Source organism: Lonchura striata, chromosome 3, assembly GCF_050655825.1.
Source record: "Lonchura striata isolate lonStrDom1 chromosome 3, ASM5065582v1, whole genome shotgun sequence".
Lineage (NCBI taxonomy): Eukaryota > Metazoa > Chordata > Aves > Passeriformes > Estrildidae > Lonchura > Lonchura striata.
Window position 1 is genome coordinate 11,787,592 of NC_140705.1, and position 15,005 is coordinate 11,802,596.

Genomic DNA, 15,005 nt, shown 5'->3' on the forward strand with positions numbered 1-15,005 from the left:
ATAATTAAACTCCTTTATATAATAGAGGTTTATGAGACTACAAGGAAAGCTGCCCAAAATGCAGACCAGAGTGGGAGTTAAGCCAAGTGTTGTCTCTGGAGTCTGAATCCAAATGAATGTTTATTTTTTCAGACCATAACACTTCTACAATATATTTGCTTTAAATTGAAGGACATAACGTAAAGTTTATATGTCACATCACTCCTTTGGGTAGTAAGAGGCTCCTCATCCCCCAGGAAGCAGATGGGGCTGCTAAAGGTAATGTCAAACCTGTGGGTATCAGATACCAGCATGAAATCAGCCTGATTATTGTTTATATCTCCCTCACATCAACCAAGATTTCTTGTTTCCTTACAGAGCACAGAAGCTTCTCATGCACTTGTACTCAGACACACACATTCTTTTCTGGAAACAATCATATCCTGGCATGATTCCTGTGATGTGCTCTGGGCTTTGCATCCCTGTTGACACAAAAAGAACTTCAGTGTGAACAAATGGGCAAAAATATTAAAAACCCCAAATATTACTCTCTTGCAATCGTGTAAACTTTTGCAACAGCACAAAAATATGGCCAAACAAATGCTTTCAATAGCAAAATGAAAGTAATTTGCACAGAAATGTATTAATAAGATGCAGTAAAAATAATTTCTAATTGTTTACTTATGATAAGAAAGGATCTACCTCTTCAAAGGGGCAACTTAAAGCTTGAGGCCACTAACAATCAATTTGTATTTATAAATATCTTGATGCTTTCTGCTAGAGTGGGAAGAGCTTTCTTGATTTTATGTTTGCTTTTGACAATCTTAACTGAGCTTTCATGTACTGAATTTTCTCACAAGAGTTGTTACAACATTTTGATGCAATTCTTGTTACAGATGATTTAAAAAGCTTTTTAATTTGCCTTGTAAATTGCAAATGATAAAAATATTTTTAATTTCAGAGTAAAGGATAAAGGGAAATTGGTTGAATGGAAATGATAAAATGGGTTACCTATGTAAGGTTGTAATAATTTCTTTCATTCTAAGGTGTAACAGCAGTAGGATTTGTAATGAACAGTTTGTTTTTACTGTTGCTTTTTTATCTCTTTTTATTTTTTTCCCTTTGTATTTGTATTTGTGCAGGGAGGAAAAGATAACATATCACAAGAGAAGCTGGAACTCAAGAGTCAGTGAAAGTCCGATGATGAAGATGCTGTCTTGGGACTAAGACAACCCAGAGGCAATTCCTTTTTCTGCAAAAAATTCTGCGTACTGTGACTTTGAGTAAGACATTTCAGGCTATGTTAATAAATAATCTTTTTGCCAATTGTTGCCTAAATCCAGAATATTGGTCTTCAAAATCCCCTTGCTGTCCAACTGCAGAGCTACTTTGATTTTCTTGGTGCATGCAATTATATTCGTAAATTCCAAAGGCACTCACTTTTCCTCTGCCTTCAAAGCTGATATACACTGCTGAATATTGAAATAATCTTTGAGCCAGATGGTGAGCTGCAGACAGATTCTTCAGTCTGATGGTTACAGCACTCAGCTGAGATGTAAATAGACCTTGATTTTAGCCTTCATAGTCATGGGTTTATTATTTACAGGAACTAGAACAGCTTCAATAGCAAACTGAGGGAGTTACCCTTTATCACCAATAAGATTTCGTGGTCTGAAGGTAGGAAAAGTCATGTGGGACATGACAAAAAGAGATTTAAAGTGTTTTCACACTTTCACCCAGCTGGTATGGAAGTAATGTGCTTATCATGAGAACTGAAGGGAACAGAGAGAGGGTGTTCTGTGATGGATCTGCAGAGGGACAGATTGATCTCTGACAGCTCCAGTTTCACCTCCCAGCTAAAAAGGGATGGGGTTAGCCCAGGAACCCAAGTTTGGGATGGATGACATTGGGCAACTCAACCTCTTTTCCTCACTCTAGGAAACCATATGTTTTGTGAGTGTCACACTAAGATACTCCCAGTTTCTCACTGTCAGGTAATGTGGGTTTTTTTAATAAACATATCAATGGGTTTGGTATAAATTTATGTCAGATCTTGTCTTCCCTATATTTATGATTTGTTATGCTCCAGTGACAGTAAAAGCAAGCCTTGCTACCCCTTGTACTGGGAAGCAACCTACCTAAACCAGGGATGGAGATTCCAAAAGATGGCTGAATAATTAGAAGTTTGGTATTTCAATGCCAAATATAGTATTTTAGATACCTGTTTATTCACCTGAGAAATGTGAGTAGTTACAGTCCTCTAAAAGATGCTGTGACCAATGGGGATAAGTCCTTTAATGACTGTGAGACACACTCATATTAGGGCAATGTGAACTGCATGAGCATATTTAGAATAGAAATGCTACTGAGTCAGGACATTGTTTTTTTCTTATTTTGCAGAGAGATTCCTATATAATTAGAGTGGTATTAATCACATTCCATTATTTTTTTTCTTGGATAAAACATGCATTAAAATATTGAAGATAGTTCACATCTTGAGTTTGAAAGAGAAAATTTACTTGAAGCAGAAAATAGTTAAGGTAACATGGTTCAGAAAGTCTGGTTAGACAACACAGTTGGTAAGAAATACTTTGTTTTACTCTTAAAATGCTTTTGAAGTTATCTGTTTGAGGCTGAAAGATCTTACAAAGACATTCTAAACCTAGAAATTCAGCTTTTTACTGTTTTTAAACTGATCTGTCATGAAATGATCATTGAGTGGACTATTAAAAAAATTTTGACAGCTATTTTTCAATGAAAAATGTTATGCTACCTCTGGTCTAGGATGGATTTTAAACTTTTATTTGTATTTTTACGGTGAAATTGTAATAAAAGAACACAAAGCCTATTTGGTATAGACTAAAGCTACTCTATTGTCTTACATGTTTGAGATATATATATATGAGATTTCTGAGAACTCTAATCTTGATTTCCAGTTTTTACACAGGCAATTATACCACACCAATCATACTGTCATTGTTACTGCTTTCACAGTGTCTGGGAGCATCACAATCCAGGGTGTTTAAGCTGCAGTTGGCTGTCTCCACACAATTTATATCAATCTCAATATGTACATTTGCCATTTCTCATTGCCAGTTTCTTACTGGAATCTACACTAGCACGTCTGCATCTCAAAGAAATCAAAGAAAAAGGGACTGGGAGGGGCTCAGACAGCCCTGCTCATTTCCTCTGTCCCAGTGAACTGCACCCTAATGTATTTGACTCACTGAGAGACAAGGGCACTTCTATCCTATCCAAAAAGGTATAAAGATCATTTAATAATTTTCCGCATTCTAGAAACATTTGACATATTTGGATCTCAGAATGGGTTGGAATGGACCTTTGGAGAGCATCTAGTCCAACCCATCTACTAAGACAGATTCACTGAGAGCAGGTTGCCCAGGGTTGTGTCCAGCTGGATTTTGAGTATCTCTGGAGAAGGAGACTCTATGACTTTGCTGGGAAGCCTTTCACCTCCTTCCCTCTTCATTTGATTTTTGCACTGTAATATTTCAGGATTTCTTCTCATTTTGCTTCTTTTTTTTTTTTTTTTTCCTGGATACTTCTATGTCTTATTAGTTTTTCCCCAGAATACAATCACATTATTCATCATTATTCTGCTATTTTGTTCAATTGCCTTGAGTTACACCATAATTTATTTCACATTTTTCATCTTAGTAGGATGGTTTTGAAATGTAATCCTGCCTTCCAAATTGGTGACCCTCACTCCAAACTCAAAACTTCAATAACAGGAAGCTTATTAAGTCAAATACTATGTAGCACTGGATCTAGGACCATTACATCCCTCTTCCACTTTGTCAATAAACAAATGATATCTTCTTGTTAAGTAGCATTTTCAAGCCAGCTGCATGTTGACCTTAAAGCTGTCTTACCCACACTCCAGTGCTTTTGTTCTCTTATGCAAATGTCATGTCAGACAGTATCAAAAGCTTTATTAAAGTCATGATATGTGACATCCTCTGTTCTTCTTCCATTCATGGGGCCTCTTACGCTGTCATAGAAAGAAATTAGGTTGTTTTGACATGGTTTGTTCCTGACAATTTCATGTTAGCTTTTAGCAGATCCTTACAAATAGACTGTTTGATAACTCTGTAGAGTTATCCGGGCTGCATGAATTAACTTTAATCAAGGAGAGCAGAAAAAAGATTTTTCACGGAGGCTGCCCATCCAGAAATTGGGTAACCAAATGGTGGTATTGCTTTGTGGCCCCAAACTTTACATCTCTTGTCACTCTGAGTAATAGATTTTGAAGGGTTATAGGAAGGATAAAAATTAAGGCTGCCCTGTGTTTTTATCTGCTTTATCAAATCCCTTTGAGCACCTCAGAAAAACAGGTGGCACAGAGGAAAAAATTATTTCTGGATTACCTTAAGGATAATTAGAAAATATGTAATTTGATACTAGCTAAAAACTATGCATCTGAACTAGTCTAAACCATATTCTTACTTTTATTTCTTTTCCTCTTCAACTGTTTTAGGTTCTTTGAGGGCAGGATCTTATTTAGTATGTATTTGACAATTGTTTCTCCAGAGCATACTCTGCTCTGTGGCTAGATACTCTTTCATTTTTTTTCATAGAAAACTGTCAGCATTAAAAACTCCAGTTTCCAAAACTAAGAAAAGAATCTACAATTTGTGGGATTTATACATATATATATATATATATTTTGTATATATTTATATATAAACATATTCTGAGCTCATTTTTTAGACACTTTCAATATTCTTCCACCATAGGGACTTAATATTTTTCTGCTTTCTTTATTTCCTAATTAAGAAATGTTGAAAGTACTATTTTCAAGTCCTGGAAGTTTATGGAAGATTCTGTGTGTGATTAAACCATGAGAGCTTGAAACTGGGTTAAGAGTACTATAGTGGCAAATAGCTTTGCTCTTACATCAGGAATTTATGTTCACAAAACATCTGAAAATGACAGATTTTAAGTCATTAAGGAAATAATATAAAATTTTAGTTAATGTATGCAGACAGGATTTTGGATAGCCACCCTCCAAACACAAATTTCTGGTTTTGGGATCCAGAGAACAGATGAAAAAAACATGAGGAAAATATTTATTTCATGCATATTTCAAGGGATATTTAGTGTCTTCCCAAATACAAATGAATATTTACGGCACCTAAAGTCTGTTTGGGAGCCCATACTGTTAGCTCATGAACTGGGAATGATGCCCAGTTATGATATTATAAACTGAAAACCTTCATCTCCTCCTTTCATAACAGAGTATATTTGACTTCTTTCTCTGATGTGAGGATGAGTGAGATATTGGACTTTATCAAACAAAGTAACAACAGAGAGAATAAATCTTATGATGCAATTATTCCAGGGTGAGAAGCAAATTGGAAAGGTGTTCTATTTTCAACAAACCAAGTGGAGAACACAGTAAATGCCCCTTAAAATCTCTCCTAAAAATGGAGATCCCTAAACTGACCATTCCTAAAGATAAAGTAATCCATAGTCTAAAAGAGACTTCCTATTTTAGGAATGTTCTTTTGCTTCCCTTCCTAAAAAAACCCCAAAACCAAGAAAAGAAAAACCAAACCCCATTATCTTATAGTAAATCTCCACTGGTCTTGAAATGTCTTTCCTCTCCCTTCTGCAAAAACAAACATTTAGGCTTTTAACTGAACAACATTGTACGACAATATTTGAAAATCTTGAAGTTCTCCATGTTTTGTTGAAAAGATTAAAAATGTCTTTAATTTCATTATCCTTGTACCTTAGAACTTGATCCTGAAAAATCCCTGATGTGCTCTAATAATATAAACTGTTATGTCTATAAAGTTTTGTAACAAATCATCTTTAGCAGATATGTGACTATGCAATCCCAATGCAGGAATTTAATAAAATATGTCCCAATTAAAGTCATATGTTTGAGGAAAAAATCCTGTCTCAAAACAAACACTGAAAAGGGACACAGAAGGAGACTTTAGTTTGTGGATTACTAGATTTGCACTCAGTTAAATGGAAAATAGATTCATCTGAGTTCTTTTGGCAGAGGTTTGCAAATATACTTTTTATCACTTATGGTAGTGAAGACAACTTCATTGTTCTAACAAAGAGGTCTGGCAATACAGTACATCAGATTTTATGAGTTTGGCCTTGCAATTTCAGAAACAACAAATGAGAAATGAGATTAAAAAGTGAGAACTACCAGAACTCCATGTTCTTCTTGGCTCTGCAGCAGATGCTGAACCTGGCTGAGCATTTACATTTAGATACCTCCTGCTTACACCTGGAGTGCCAGGTTAAATACATGATGCATGATCGTGGTTTTTCAGCTGTGATTTAGGTGCATTACCTACATGCCATTTTTTGTAGATTCAGTATGATTAATTTCCAAAGTCACATTGAACAGATTTTTTTTCTAATAAATTCTACTATGCTGAAAAAGTGCAACGACCCTTTACAGAACCAATCAAATTTCTGACAGATTTAACAGTGGTTGTTGGAGAAAAAATAGCTAAATTTATCATTCATTGCAGAGGCCATTTCTTCAAACTTTACTGACAATTCAGGAAGTATGAAAGGTCAGGAAGCACTTCTGTGCTCAGAAAAGGGAGTAAGAGATTGCACAGCAAAGCCAGGCAAACTGGGACGCTCAGGCTTTTTATGCCCTTGAATTGGGACAGTGTGTTTCAGCTAAGGATTTGTCATCACTGGTGATCCACAAGTTTTCTATTGTATGACATCTCCATTTCATAAAGATACTGCTATGAAAGTTTTGGTTTGTTTTATACTGGAAAAAATAGGAGCAGTCAAACTGCATTAGAAGTGTAGGTAACAAACAGATAAAATACTCTAATGATACATTAAGGATCCACTGATCACAACCTTATGGAATTTTAATAGATGTGGGATTTAATCTGCTCAACAGTTTTTTACACTATTCTATAACAATATTATCACATTTAATGGTATATATTATCTTCTAGTCTGTGAAGAGATTCCTAATACACCTAATACTAATGTGTATAACAGATTGAGTTACACATAATTATTTAACAAACTAAAATTGTCATTAAAAAAAGGAGATATGTGTATATAAAACACAGGGAGAATGTAGGTAGGACGTAGGAGAGTGAAGCTAGACTACCTGAAAATGCTCTCTCAATTTCTACAATTTAAAATTATTTTTATAATTTCTAAAACAATAAATATTTTTGTAACTGTGAAGGATTATGCAGGTGGAAAGGAATTCTATGTTCTATTTTCTCAGAAAGTTGGAACACCATTTATTATAAACATATTGGGTAGGCTCGGTCTACCCAAACCCAGAAGACAATCTTTATTTCCCAGGAACCAGGAATATGTTGAATTCTGTTAGAGATGTAAAGAAGCAAACCAGGGCTGGTAGTGAAAGCAAAGTGGTGCCATACTCAAGACCAGAGGAGGTCTGTGAAGTGAATGTTGTATAACACATTGTACACATAAAACCTCTGCCAAGAGGTTTCCATCTTGGCTGAAGACAGTGTGGGAGAAGGATTGTGCCAAAACCCAGGTGGGACATTCTGGGACAAGAGAAATTTGCGAAAGTTGCCGTGAGAAGGGCGACATGTTCTCCCGCACGCAAAGGAAGGCTGGAGAGGAGTATTGTGAATCATCTGCAGCACACTCATGTTCATAATTCCTTGCAGGAGCTGTCAAACTGTGTTGCTGACAGCTCGTGGGATAAAGCTGGCATAAAAATTGTTCCAGCAGGACTGCTTGTATCTCCCTGGAGACAGGGGTCTCAGCCCAGGGACAGAGATGGGAGCAGCCCTCCTGCTTGCAGACCTGCGGTCTGAGAGCTGGAGCTCAGGCACTAACAGAGCTCTGAAACAAATTTAGAAAACAGATTGACAAAAGCTGTGTGGAAGAGAGGCTTGAGAAGGAAAAAAAGGCTTGGTCAGTGGTTCTGGAGGAGCTAAGGGCTCTGTTCTTATCAGCTCTCTCCATCCCATCAAGTTCAAACTTTCAGTCATTCCCTGAATTCCAGGAGGCTGCTAGCAAAAAGGGTGAGAGGAAATCACTGCAGACAGCATGGAAACTGTGGAGCCCTGTGAAGCATAAAAATGTGAACAAAGATCAAAGCTTTTTTAATGAGACCTTCATTTTTTTTTTTCTTCTCAATAGAACTGCTCTTTTGGGAAGAACAGTGAGATCTTGCTACTTATTGCATGTGTTAGAAGTGATAAAAGAAAATGAAAAATATGAAAAACATAGATATTTCAGGATTTTAGGTAGGAAATGAAAACTAGGAATTTTTGTGGTGGTACTTTTTCTTCCAGGACTTATTCTTTCTACATATTTATAGGCCACTTGATAATTTTTTTTTTCTTACAGCATAAAAACAAAGAAAAATCTACCTATGTTAGGCTGAACAAGTTTAGTTGCAGTACCTCTGACAAAAAGGCTTTTTCTCCTGGGCATTTCTCATGCAAAAACAGTACAAAGTTTACATTGTTACTATGTAACTTAACAGTTTAACAGCAAATATCAGCAGAAAATCTCTAGGAAGGTTTTGTAAGTTACAGCTGTTGCCCTATTAAGCCTTTGCACTCATGTGCTTTGACTTTTTAAATAGAATTTAAAAAGAACAGAAGTGACCCAAATTCTTTCATCACCTCCTTCTAGATTGGGACTGACAGGATTCCTAATAAAACTGGATTTGCCACTCACTTTATGACTTTTTTCCACTCTTAAGTGAATTGTCTTTAACAGGGATAAAAAGGAAGATGGGAGAAAGACAATAAAACTACAGATATGATATATACCTATGAACCATTTTTCAACATTGAAGGAAGAGATATTCCTTTCAATAGGTTATTTATGGATTTGCTTTTTATGCTGAAGAAAAACAGATGTCTTCTTTTCTAAGCTGATGTCTGGGGGAGGGAAACCAAGCTGCAGTTATTTATTTGTGTCTTTGCTGTGATGGGAAAGTATCTTTTGTTCCAAGCACAAGCGCTTTCTCCAGTCTCCAGAAGAGTTCAAAGATAATTTGTTTTCTAAAGAGCCAGAATTCATCAGGCAAGAAGGAGGCAGGAGTGGTTATAGTATTTGCTGCAAAATAATATATGTTCAATGTACATCTATCTACAGTTTAGGACTACAGCAACAAATTGCATTTTTATATAGGAAAAGACTGTTCTCAGCATCTGACTGACCCTGAGTAGAAAAGCAGAGAAGAGGCTCTGGCAGCAGCACCCTTGAGGTCATTTTCGCAGAGATCCTGGAGGAAATCTGTCTGAAAGCCTTCCTGGGACCATCAGTGCAGGCGGTGATTGTGAGTGCTTGGAATTGCCTTTGTTGTTTCAGCTTCTCTTCTCCAAGCTCTATCTGCCTTTACTGCTCTGCTTTGAGAGGACAGGAAGGAAGTGCTTTTATCCACCTGGCCTTATGTATTATGGAGCATTACACTATTGGCAACTGTTCTCTGGATTGTAGAAACATAACTATAGTTTTGGTGGAGGTGCTTTTCAAAGTCAGCTGTATCAAGGACATTTGAGACTCTGAAAAATATCAAACTCAGAGCAGTGACCACCAAGAGCTCTGACTGTTTGCAAGTGCAGGACAGTATTTCTGCTTAAAAGTGTGTTGCACGGTTTTACAAAGAAACTTGTGGTTTGTGGCAGCCCTGGGACAAAGCAAACTAAAAAGCTACCAGGTGCTTGACTTCTGTATGACAAAATCTTTCTGCTCAAGGTGTGATGAAATGTAACTGTGGGTGTGCATGGCACAGTGCTTGGAGCACACCGTGACACATACCAGGGAGGGGATGTCATTCCTTTTGCTTTGGGCAGTGGGTATAACAAGAGGAAAATACAGCATCTCACTTGTGACTTTAGTAATTCTTAGGGGGCATCATTTCAATTTTTAAAACTCCTTCCTGACCAAATGGGCAAAAGCAGCCAGGGTCAGTAAGATCTGTTCTGAGCAGATTGACCCTGGCAATGGCAGTGCTGCCATCACTCCTCATGGATGTGTTCCCATCTGCTGGCTTGGCTTCAACAGCTGGTTCAGAAGAGAGGGCAGCCCTGGAATTTGGGAAAGGGTGCTCAATAACATCTGCAACTCACTTTTATGTTTTATGACATAAAATTTTTATGTTTTTATGTTTTATGTTTTATGACACAATGCCTACGTGGGATAGGGACAGTGTTTAAAAATGTCTTCCAACACTTCCTTTTCAAGATTTGGATGCTAATACTAGATTAGGCAGTAGCAGGGAGGGTTTTTGGTACCTTTTCAACTCTACAAGGAATCATTGTATTCTTGGAACACATTGCCATATTTCTTCACTTATTCCAGATCAGATCATTTATACTTACAAATTCTGGTATTTAACTTATTGATGATTGAGTCTCCTACTGGTGGTGAAATTGATTTGTGGAACTGTTTTGCTCAAGGCAAAATAAATTAACATAAACAAAATCAAAATAAGTTTTATTTCTGGAAACTATCTTTATTGATTTTTATTTTCTGTAAGTCTGCTGTTTCTTCACTCATTTAGAAATGCATCATAAAAGCTCATATTTCCATAATTTTTGCAGTTTTTGTCTGGCAGAGAGACATGGAGACAGAACTACTGAATTCTAGACTCCACAGAAGCATCAGCCAGAGTGACATCTGTGTGGAAAGAGCCATGCAGTGTTAAACCTGGGGGTGTTGCTTAATAATACTTCATAAATGGAATGATTCTCAGTCAAATTTCTGAGACAGAGCACCATAACATTTCTGAGTAAAACAGATATGTGTTACACACAAATGTAGAAGCACATATTCTTTATGAATATTTTTTAAACAAAAACCTCACTGGCTATTTGCCAAATTTTCTCACATTTTTCCTGCTAATGGATAATGCAAACATTATATTTTGCCCTCTTTTTAGAATGTATCTATTAATACTTTTCCCTTAATTTTCTCAAAGAGATGATCTGCTATTGTGACTGCAACTACCAGTTCTTACTTCTGACTTCTTTAAAACATGATCAGTAATTTATTTTCTCCCAAGATTCCCATGGCTTCTGTCAGTGAAGACCTAATATTTCTCACAGCTACGAACAGTTCAATCTTTCATAGTGGATTGTTTTCAGGAGATGGCACAACTCAGTCCCAGCCTGTAGAGCAGGTATTTATTTAGGCCCTGAGTTTTGTAATGGTCTGCAGTTAGTTACACAATAAGCTCTTGATGGAATGAAGAATTGCTTCAAAGTATCATTTTCCCTGTGCAAGAGGCACCTCTCCAGCTAAAAATAAACACAGGCAGTTTCAAATAACCCTAAAATAACATTCTTCCATTTTTTCCAAGCTGAAAAATTATCTAAGAGCATTCCAATAAAATAAGGTAGCTGTATCATATAATAGGGGCCTGAGAAGTAGTCAGATGCCACAGTGATAGGAGCTATACAAAAATATAAATAGAACTTCGAATAGAATATATTATATACTTACAATATAAATAGACACTTCTCTAAAGCTCTGGAAGAAGTGTTTCCTAGATTTATAGGATTTGAATATGGCAACATGCTGAACTAGTAATAGGGCAGCCCTTTGTACAATTTTTCATTACACCTTCCAATCACCCAGGAAAATTAATGGAGAGATTAGTAATGTAAAAATTACTCAACAAAGGGTAGTTAGTCAGAGCTGTGTGACTGATTAAACATGTCAAAATTAATAAAATGTATACTTTGCTACAGATGAAAGAAATATCTTAAGAAACCTTAAAAAGAAAATTCTGTGGTCTACAAAAAAGAAAATTTGCTGGTCTAGAAATGAAACTTATAGATTTGAAAATGATAAAACTGAGCTAGAATCAGCTTTCTGCTCTGCTACAACATCTGATATATGCTGTGGTCTCCATGTTAGGTGCTGCATGCACGCCTATCAGCTTTTCTGATCTTAAATACTGCTTTCAAACAGACTCCCTCACAGCTGGTTTATATCATGGCAGGATAATGGCATAAACCAAATCTCACAGCTCCCCTTTCTGGTGTAATGAACCTCCTTTCTAAATGTTCCTGTAAAGGTACAAGGACGTGATGTCTCTGCTGTGTTTTCCTAGCTGAAAACTCTTTTTCAGTTGTGTCCCAGATTGCAGCAGAGATCCAGCATAGCTCTCACAAATTTTGCTCTCACGTTCTTTGCCTGGCATGCACATGGGAGCTCAAGGCTTTAATTAACTCATAGAATTTAAATTGATTGTGATGTCATCTTACTTCGTTGTGCTGTGCTCTCGTCCAAGCTGAGCACAGCCCATGTAATTAGAAGTTAAACTCTTACACCAAAATGTCAGAGTAGGTGCACTGCACAGGTGGCAAGTAGATGCTTATTTTGCATTTCTCCTGAAAATAAACCTTTAAAATGGCTGTAATATTGATCTTAATATATTCAATGTAGGCACTATTTTATTTTCAAAGTCTGATTAACAATTTCACAGTGTCAAAAACAGTAGATTGAAATGAAATACACACAACATTACTATGTGATACAATTCAGTTTATGAACATGCTTTATTTTATTTATCTTCTTCTACCTAAATTCCTTGAAAGTATTTAGATGATTATTTAAATATTTTGCTGTTTTTCTGCCAAGTGTCATATTAAGTCAACTGCATCTCAGCAAATATGTGTATCAGGTGGGAATTGTGCAGCAGCCTTCCCATGCATCACTATAGTATTTTTTCACATGAAGGTCTATTTAAATGACAGTTTGGATTTCCTCTATTTACTGTTTAAAACAGTTTGTCATTAAAATTCCATTTCCTCATGTGCTTCACTGCACAAAATGAATAAATGCTTTGAGGCATTTTCCTGTTGCCACATTGATTCAGTTAATGTACAAGTATTTACACATGGATATCCTACATCAATAAGTATCACAATATATTAAGAATTTTCTTTAAAATCAAGTGATTCTTGAGCTTACCTTATTGTAAATAAGGTGCTTCTTAAGAGACAGAAAGAGATAGAGGCTAATACAGACAGCAGCTATTTAAGATGTAATAATGATTAAAAAAAAAAAAAAATAAGAGCCAGCTGGGAGTTCCATAAATAAATTTGATTCCTCTCCTCATTTGGTTAAATGCTGAAGAGAAGACCTTTTCAAAAGGAGAAAACACAGAACAATTCCACACAGTCACTATTCAGAAATGCCTGCCAAAATCATAGGTAAATTTTGACATTTTGGTTGACTTAGATTCATAAGAAAAAACTGATTTCCCTACATTATTGCAGAAATAATATCTCCTGTGAGTAATGCTGTTTTGCCTTTCTTGCCCAACCATTTTTACAAAAGTGGGAAGAGCAAAATGACTTCATTTGCTGTTTAGATGAGAAGGAGCCTTCTGCCTGCAGAAAAAAAAAAAAAAAAAGAAAAAAAGGAGAGAGTGAAAAAAAGGAAATTCTGAGCTTTTTAGTAAGATGTCATCTGGTTGTTTTCAGAACAGTCCAATTTTATCTTCAATATGATTATTTTTTTTTTTTACAGGCTCCATGGTTTCTAGAAATTTATGATCAATAGGCTGTGTTCTCAGTTGTTTTGTGTTTCTTTCTATATTTTCTTAAAGATCTTGTTGTTTTCCATTTTCTTTGCAGAGTCCTTGCATGACCTCCCAGAGAAAGGAAGATATATCCGTCTTTTAGATCTGCCTACTCGCAGTTGTGCTGTCAATGCACTTCTCATGTTCCTCCAGCCACAGTTTGATTTTTCCTTTCCTTGTGTTAGCTACTGAATTTTCATTTGCACTCTGGCTCTGCACAGCTTGAGTGACTTATGTATTCTTTTCCCCTGTAAGCTTTTTTTCACCTGTGCCTACTTGTATTAATTACCAGTATTGTGTTTTCATGCTCCACTTACTTGATTTTTCCCCCAGAACCTTTAATCTTCTTTATTGTGCTATCCAATTTCTTCCTCCTGGCATTTGTTTGCACATTTTTCACAAGCTAAAGCACTAACTACAGAGTTATTTCTTTTTCTCCATCACACCTGATATGTTGTTGGTCTTTTTATTTTGTTTTTAAAATCTGTGTCCTTATGGACTGTCTTTTCCTATATTTGCTTTTATTAGGGATAGCAAACAGACCACAATCTGCACTTCAGTCCTTAAAAAGCTGCTTACCATAAATAGTACATAATAACTGCTAGCAATAAAATTGTTGCTTCCAGCTTCTTGAGACAGCTATTTCAAGTTTTTTTGCAAAACTCTCTTTCTAAGATGTTTCAGATTTATATGTTGGAGAACTACTGCCTCCCTTATCACCAAAATCAACATGCCAAAGGAACATATTACTTCCTGGGTCTTCAGGTCTGTAACACTCTCATAGTGAAGAATTCTTTCCTAATAGTCAGTGTAAACATACCCTCTTCAATATAAACTTGCCTTCTTCCAGTTTAAAACATTCCCCCTTGTCCTATCACTACATTCCTTGTAAAAAGTCCCTCTCCAGCTCTCTTGTAGCACCTCTCAGTACTGGATGGTGTGGTAAGACCTCCCCAGAACCTTCTTTTCATCAGGATGAACACTCCCAACATTGTCAGACTGTCTACAGAGAGAGGAGCCCTACAGAGAGAGGTGTTCCATCCTCTGATCATCTTTGTGGTCTCTTCTAGACTTGTATCCAATAGGTTCAAGTCTTTCTTGTGCTGGGGACCCAGAGCTGTTGCAGCACTGCAGGTGGGCTCTCACTGGGGCAGAGCAGAGGGGCAGAACCCCCTCCCTCCCCTGCTGCCCACGCTGCTTTGGGCACAGCCCAGGACACGTTTGTCATCCTGGGCTGCAAGGGCACATGGCTGGGTCATGTTGAGCTGCTCATCCACCAACACGCTCAAGTCCCTCTGCCCAGGCCTACTCCCAGTCCATTCTCTGCCTAACCTTTCTCTGAGCTTGGGATTGCCCCAAACCAGATGCAGAACCTTGCATTGGCCTTGTTGAAGTCCAGAACATTTTCACGGGCCCAGTTCTCAAGCCTGTCAGGGCCCCTCTGGATGGCATTGCTTCCCTCCAG

General features: G+C 36.9%; 1 long non-coding RNA gene across 1 annotated transcript in view; it reads right to left on the reverse strand.

The window, feature by feature from the left end:
• Nucleotides 1-14,766, reverse strand: part of LOC146767792 (uncharacterized) — a 45,131-nt gene extending 30,365 nt beyond the window's left edge. Inside the window, exon 1 of the long non-coding RNA XR_014953572.1 lies at nt 12,928-14,766. This is a non-coding gene — a long non-coding RNA (uncharacterized LOC146767792). The remainder of the gene's footprint in view (nt 1-12,927) is intronic.
• Between the last annotated feature and the right edge of the window lie 239 nt (nt 14,767-15,005).